The sequence below is a fragment of the Salmo salar genome, chromosome ssa02 (assembly GCF_905237065.1).
Source record: "Salmo salar chromosome ssa02, Ssal_v3.1, whole genome shotgun sequence".
NCBI lineage: Eukaryota > Metazoa > Chordata > Actinopteri > Salmoniformes > Salmonidae > Salmo > Salmo salar.
The window spans coordinates 86,152,468-86,158,467 of NC_059443.1; the positions used below are offsets into that span (position 1 = coordinate 86,152,468).

The following is a 6,000-nucleotide window of genomic DNA, read 5'->3' on the forward strand; positions in this document are numbered from 1 at the left end:
GAGATTAGGAGCACACTCTTAAAGGGAGTGCTCCTAACCGCAGCTTGTTACCTGTAAAAAAGACACCTGTCCACAGAAGCAATCAATCAGATTCCAAACTCTCCACCATGGCCAAGACCAAAGAGCTCTCCAAGGATGTCAGGGACAAGATTGTAGACCTACACAAGGCTGGAATGGGCTACAAGACCATCGCCAAGCAGCTTGGTGAGAAGGGGACAACATTTGGTGCGATTATTCGCAAATGGAAGAAACGCAAAAGAACTGTCAATCTCCCTCGGCCTGGGGCTCCATGCAAGATCTCACCTCCTGGAGTTGCAATGATCATGAGAACGGTGAGGAATCAGCCCAGAACTACACGGGAGGATCTTGTCAATGATCTCAAGGCAGCTGGGACCATAGTCACCAAGAAAACAATTGGTAACACACTATGCCGTGAAGGACTGAAATCCTGCAGCGCCCGCAAGGTCCCCCTGCTCAAGAATACATATACATGCCCGTCTGAAGTTTGCCAAAGAACATCTGAATGATTCAGAGGACAACTGGTGAAAGTGTTGTGGTCAGATGAGACCAAAATGGAGCTCTTTGACATCAACTCAACTCGCCGTGTTTGGAGGAGAGGAATGCTGCCTATGACCCCAAGAACACCATCTCTACCGTCAAACATGGAGGTGGAAACATTATGCTTTGGGGGTGTTTTTCTGCTAAGGGGACAGGACAACTACACCACATCAAAGGGACGATGGACGGGGCCATGTACCATCAAATCTTGGGTGAGAACCTCCTTCCCTCAGCCAGGGCATTGAAAATGGGTCGTGGATGGGTATTCCAGCATGACAATGACCCAAAACACACGGCCAAGGCAACAAAGAAGTGGCTCAAGAAGAAGCACATTCAGGTCCTGGAGTGGCCTAGCCAGTCTCCAGACCTTAATCCCATTGAAAATCTGTGGAGGGAGCTGAAGGTTCGAGTTGCCAAACGTCAGCCTCGAAACCTTAATGTCTTGGAGAAGATTTGCAAAGAGGAGTGGGACGAAATCCCTCCTGAGATGTGTGCAAACCTGGTGGCCAACTACAAGAAACGTCTGACCTCTGTGATTGCCAACAAGGGATTTGGTATTCTGTCTCTCATTGTTCAAATAAACCTACTATTAAAATTATAGACTGATAATTTCTTTGTAAGTGGGCAAACGTACGAAATCAGCAGGGGATCAAATACTTTTTTCCCCCACTGTATATGTTTTGTTGAATGCCTGGAATTTTTATCGATAATCAAGGAGCAATTGGGGATTTTAACGTTTAGTTCGGTTTTATTGTACAATCTTTTCCCTAAAAGTAAATTGAATCTCTTCCTTATTTCATCAACAGTAGATCCATAAAATCAACACACTTCCAGCTCTTTGCATGTTTTTGTCTTGGCAAAATAGTTTTTACCAGGAGACTTTATCAGTAGTGCCACTTTCTCAAAATGAGCATGAAATTGCTGTAGGAGGTTTGTGTTTTACCAGGAGACCGGGGCCGATCCCCATTTAGGAATGTATGCTTTGCCTACGCACTCATTTCATGCTCTGCATACCTACCTTGGACGCTCTTTTCATTAAACATTTCATTAAACCGCTGAAAACCCTCACATTTGTTGGCCAACATATTTTCTCATGGAGTTTTCATTTCATGAGGGTTTTCAGTACATTCCATCTTAAGCCATCCCTTTAATTATGGTGTACCTTTTTAATTAGAATGTTGTGCCTTTTACTGAGGAGTGGCTTCCATCTGGCCACTGGACCATCAAGGCCTGGTTGGTGGAGTGCCGCAGAGATGGTGTCCATCTGGAAGGCTCTCCCATCTCCACAAAGGAACTCTGGAGTGCTTTCATGGTGACCATCGACCATCTCGGGTGGTTGTTGTCCTTGATGATCTTTTTGGCCTTCCTGTGAAATTGGGTGCTGTATATGTCCTGGAGAGCAGGTAGTTTTTCCACAGTGATGCGTTGGGCAGACCGCATCACTGGGGGGTGCAGTTGCAGGCATTACCAGTTGCCGTACCAGGCGTTGATACAGCCTGACAGAATGCTCTCAATTGTGCATCTGTAAAAGTTTGTGAGGGTTTTAGGTGCCAAGCCAAATTTCTTCAGCCTCCTGAGGTTGAAGTCGCTGTTGCGCCTTCTTCACCACATTTCTGTGTGGGTGGACCATTTCAGTTTGCCAGTGATGTGTACGACGATGAACTTTAATCTTTCCACCTTCTCCACTACTGTCCCATTGATGTGGATGGTGGGGTGCTCCCTCTGCTGTTACCTGAAGTCCACGACCATCTCCTTTGTTTTGTTGACGTTGGGCGAGAGGTTATTTTCCTGGCACCACACTCCCAGGTCCCTCACCTCCGCCCTGTGGGTTGTCTCATCATTGCTGGTAATCTGGCCTACTACTGCTGTGTCGTCTGCAACTTGATGATTGAGGCGTACATGGCCACGCAGTCATGGTGAATGGGAAGTACAGAAGGGGGCTGAGTATCCATCCTTGTGGGTATCAGTGACATGGACTTTTTTTTCATACCTTCACCACCTGGGGGTGGTCTGTAAGGAAGTCCAGGACCCAGTTACACAAGGCGGGGTTCGGACCCAGGGCCTCAAGCTTAATGAAGAGCTTGGTGGGTACTATGGTGTTGAATGCTGAGCTATAGTCAATGAACAGCATTCTTACATAGGTATTCCTCTTGTCCAGATGGGATAGGGCAGTGCGATGGTGATTATATCGTCTGTGGATCTATTGAGGCGGTAAGCAAATTGAAGTGGGTCTAGGGTATCAGGGAAGGTAGAGGTGATATGATCCTTGACTAGTCTCTCAAAGCACTTCATGATGATGGAAGTGAGTGCTATGGGGCGATAGTCATTTAGTTCAGTTACCTTTGCTTTCCGGGCTCCCGAGTGGCGCAAAGGTTGCACCCTCGACAACTACTATGATTATTATTATTTGACAATGCTGGTCATTTATGAGCATTTGAACATCTAGGCCATGTGCTGTTATAATCTCCACCCGGCACAGCCAGAAGAGGACTGGCCACCCCTCATAGCCTGGTTCATCTCTAGGTTTCTTCCTAGGTTTTGGCCTTTCTAGGGAGTTTTTCCTAGCCACCGTGCTTCTGCACCTGCATTGCTTGCTGTTTGGGGTTTTAGGCTGGGTTTCTGTACAGCACTTTGAGATATCAGCTGATGTAAGAAGGGCTATATAAATAAATTTGATTTGATTTACAGCACTGCATCTCAGTGCAAGATTTATCACTACAGTCCCTGGTTCGAATCCAGGCTGAATCACATCCGGCTGTGATTGGGAGTCACTGCGTCGTCCTTGTTTGGCCAGGGTAGGCCATCATTGGAAATAAAGAATTTGTTCTTAACTGACTTGCCTAGTTAAATAAAATAAAAAAATAAAAAATATATATATATTGGGTACAGGAACAATGGTGGACATCTTGAAGCATGTGGGGACAGCAGACTGGGATAGGGAGAGATTGAATATGTCTGTAATATGTCTCATAGCAAAGGGGCCGAATACTTATGTAAATAAGGTATTTCTGTTTTTATTTGTAATAATTTTCCGATAATTTCTAAAAACCTGCTTTCGCTTTGTCATTATGGGGTATTGTGTGTAGATTGATGAGGAACATTTTCTAATAAATCCATTTTAGAATAAAGCTAACAAAATTTGGAAAAAGGAAAGTGTCTGAATACTTTCCTTATACGCTATCAACTAAAGTTTTAAAAAGATGATTAAATCCATGTAAAATAATCTTTGTCTGAAAATAAAATATGATCCTCAACTGCGTTTCCCTCCAGTCAGCAGACGGCGATGTGCGTCTTTCAGGCGATGCTGCCAGCGTGACGTATAATCTAGTGGACGGTTCTTCATAAACAGCTCGTTAACCACCTCGGTAGCTTGCTAGCCAACATAGCCGAAGATTCAACCTATTTATACGCTTTCGGTGTATATTACCTACTGTGTTTTAAACACACTTCTGTCGTATCTACTTGTTAACCTATTATATTTAATATCACGTTATTATTTATTAGTCAGCTATAGTAGCTGGCTGGTTAAGTTAGCACTAGCCTAGTCGCTAATGATAGCTAGCTAGCTAACATCCCCGAACATGAGCTCCCTAAACTACTCCCCTCTTGTTAAAGAAGAGGAGGTCTGCTGGACGGAGAAAGAAGCTCTGGGGCTGAACATTGTCGTGAAAGAGGAGAAGGAAGAGGAGGCTGTTACAGTAAAACAAGAAGTAGAGGGTGAGGCTGTTACAGTGAAAGAAGAGGAGAAAGAGGAGGATGCCGTTTTTGGAGTGAAGAAGGAAGGAGAGATTACTGTCACATTGGAAGATGAGGAGGAGAAAGGAGATCTGAGTAACACCAGTAAGTACCGCCTTCAATTTGTTTTTAACTTTGGATATTCGGAGTTGGCTCGTCAATACCTCTTCAACGCAGGGCCCTGGGATGATGACTGACATGTCTAGAATCAGACGACGTAGAGAACAAGCTACCCCTTGTTTTCTCTGTTCCGTTTCCAAAAAGTGACTTAACATATATATTTGAGGAGGGTCTATCTGGGGGGCACGGCATGTAGTTATTTTAATGTAGTGATGTTTAGAGGTCGACCGATTATGATTTTTCAATACCGATACCGATTATTGGAGGACCAAAGAAACCCGATACCGATTAATCGGCCAATTGTTTTTTATTTTATTTTTATTTTTTATGACAATTACAACAATACTGAATGAACACTTATTTTAACTTAATATAATACATCAATAAAATCTATTTAGCCTCAGATAAATAAGGAAACATGTTCAATTTGGTTTAAATCATGCAAAAACAAAGTGTTGGAGATGAAAGTAAAAGTGCAATATGTGCCATGTAAGAAGGCTAATGTTTAAGTGCCTTGCTCAGAACATGAGAACATATGAAAGCTAGTGGTTCCTTTTAACATGAGTCTTCAATATTCCCAGGTAAGATGTTTTAGGTTGTAGTTATTATAGGACAATTTCTCTCTATACGATTTGTATTTCATGTACCTTTGACTATTGGATGTTCTTATAGGCACTTTAGTATTGCCAGTGTAACAGTATAGCTTCCGTCCCTCTCCTCGCTCCTACCTGGGCTCGAACCAGGTGTAGCTCCCTCCAGTAACCACGAGCACAACCGTTCCTTGATTTTAACTGGCGGCTTTATTCTGTAGTTTAGTCAGAATTATCACCTTCCGTGAGAACTATAAAGTAAATGAAAATACAGTTTAAGCACACTCTTACACCTTCTTGTCTTATGAGTGACTTATTAGCTTGGTATAACTCTGAAGTGCTTACATGCATACACAGTTTAGCCGGAGCTATAACAGTATCAGATTGAACACACGAATAAAGGAAAAATACCTCATTGGCTGCTTATTACAGAAGGGAGGAAATCAAACCTCACACTTATTATTCCTGGCATGAATTCACGCTTCATCCTAACATACACATATCAACCTTTACGAACTACACCCGGTAACATGAAAACTTAGCTAACACCGCGCGGGAATGCCTTCACCACCAAAGGTGTGTTGCTACGATAATGATCCCCGTTACAACAGTTATTAGCCACGTAGTTCCACTTGTCTTATCATTTCACCCGCATAGCGAACACGTAAACAATTCAAACAAAAAACAACGACATAGACTTACAGATTGTCAGTTACACCAGGAACACATCGACAACAGCCACCCTCGAAGCAGCGTTACCCATGTAGAGCAAGGGGAACAACTACTCCAAGTCTCAGAGCGAGTGACGTTTGAAGCGCTATTAGCGCGCACCCGCTAACTAGCTAGCCATTTCACATCGGTTACACGAGCCTCATCTTGGGATTTGACAGGCTTGAAGTCATAAACGGCGCATTGCATTCGAAGGGCTGCTGGCAAAACGCACGAAAGTGCTATTTTGAATGAATGCTTACGAGCATGCTGCTGCCTACCATCGCTC

The 6,000-nt window shown here is 43.6% G+C and overlaps 1 long non-coding RNA gene across 1 annotated transcript; it reads right to left on the reverse strand.

The window, feature by feature from the left end:
- Positions 1-5,194: 5,194 nt before the first annotated feature.
- LOC123732566 (uncharacterized) lies at positions 5,195-5,561 on the reverse strand. Its single transcript, XR_006763232.1, has 2 exons — positions 5,415-5,561; positions 5,195-5,254 (listed from the first exon to the last, which is right to left on the reverse strand). It is a non-coding gene; the product is annotated as an uncharacterized lncRNA (long non-coding RNA).
- Positions 5,562-6,000: the final 439 nt, after the last annotated feature.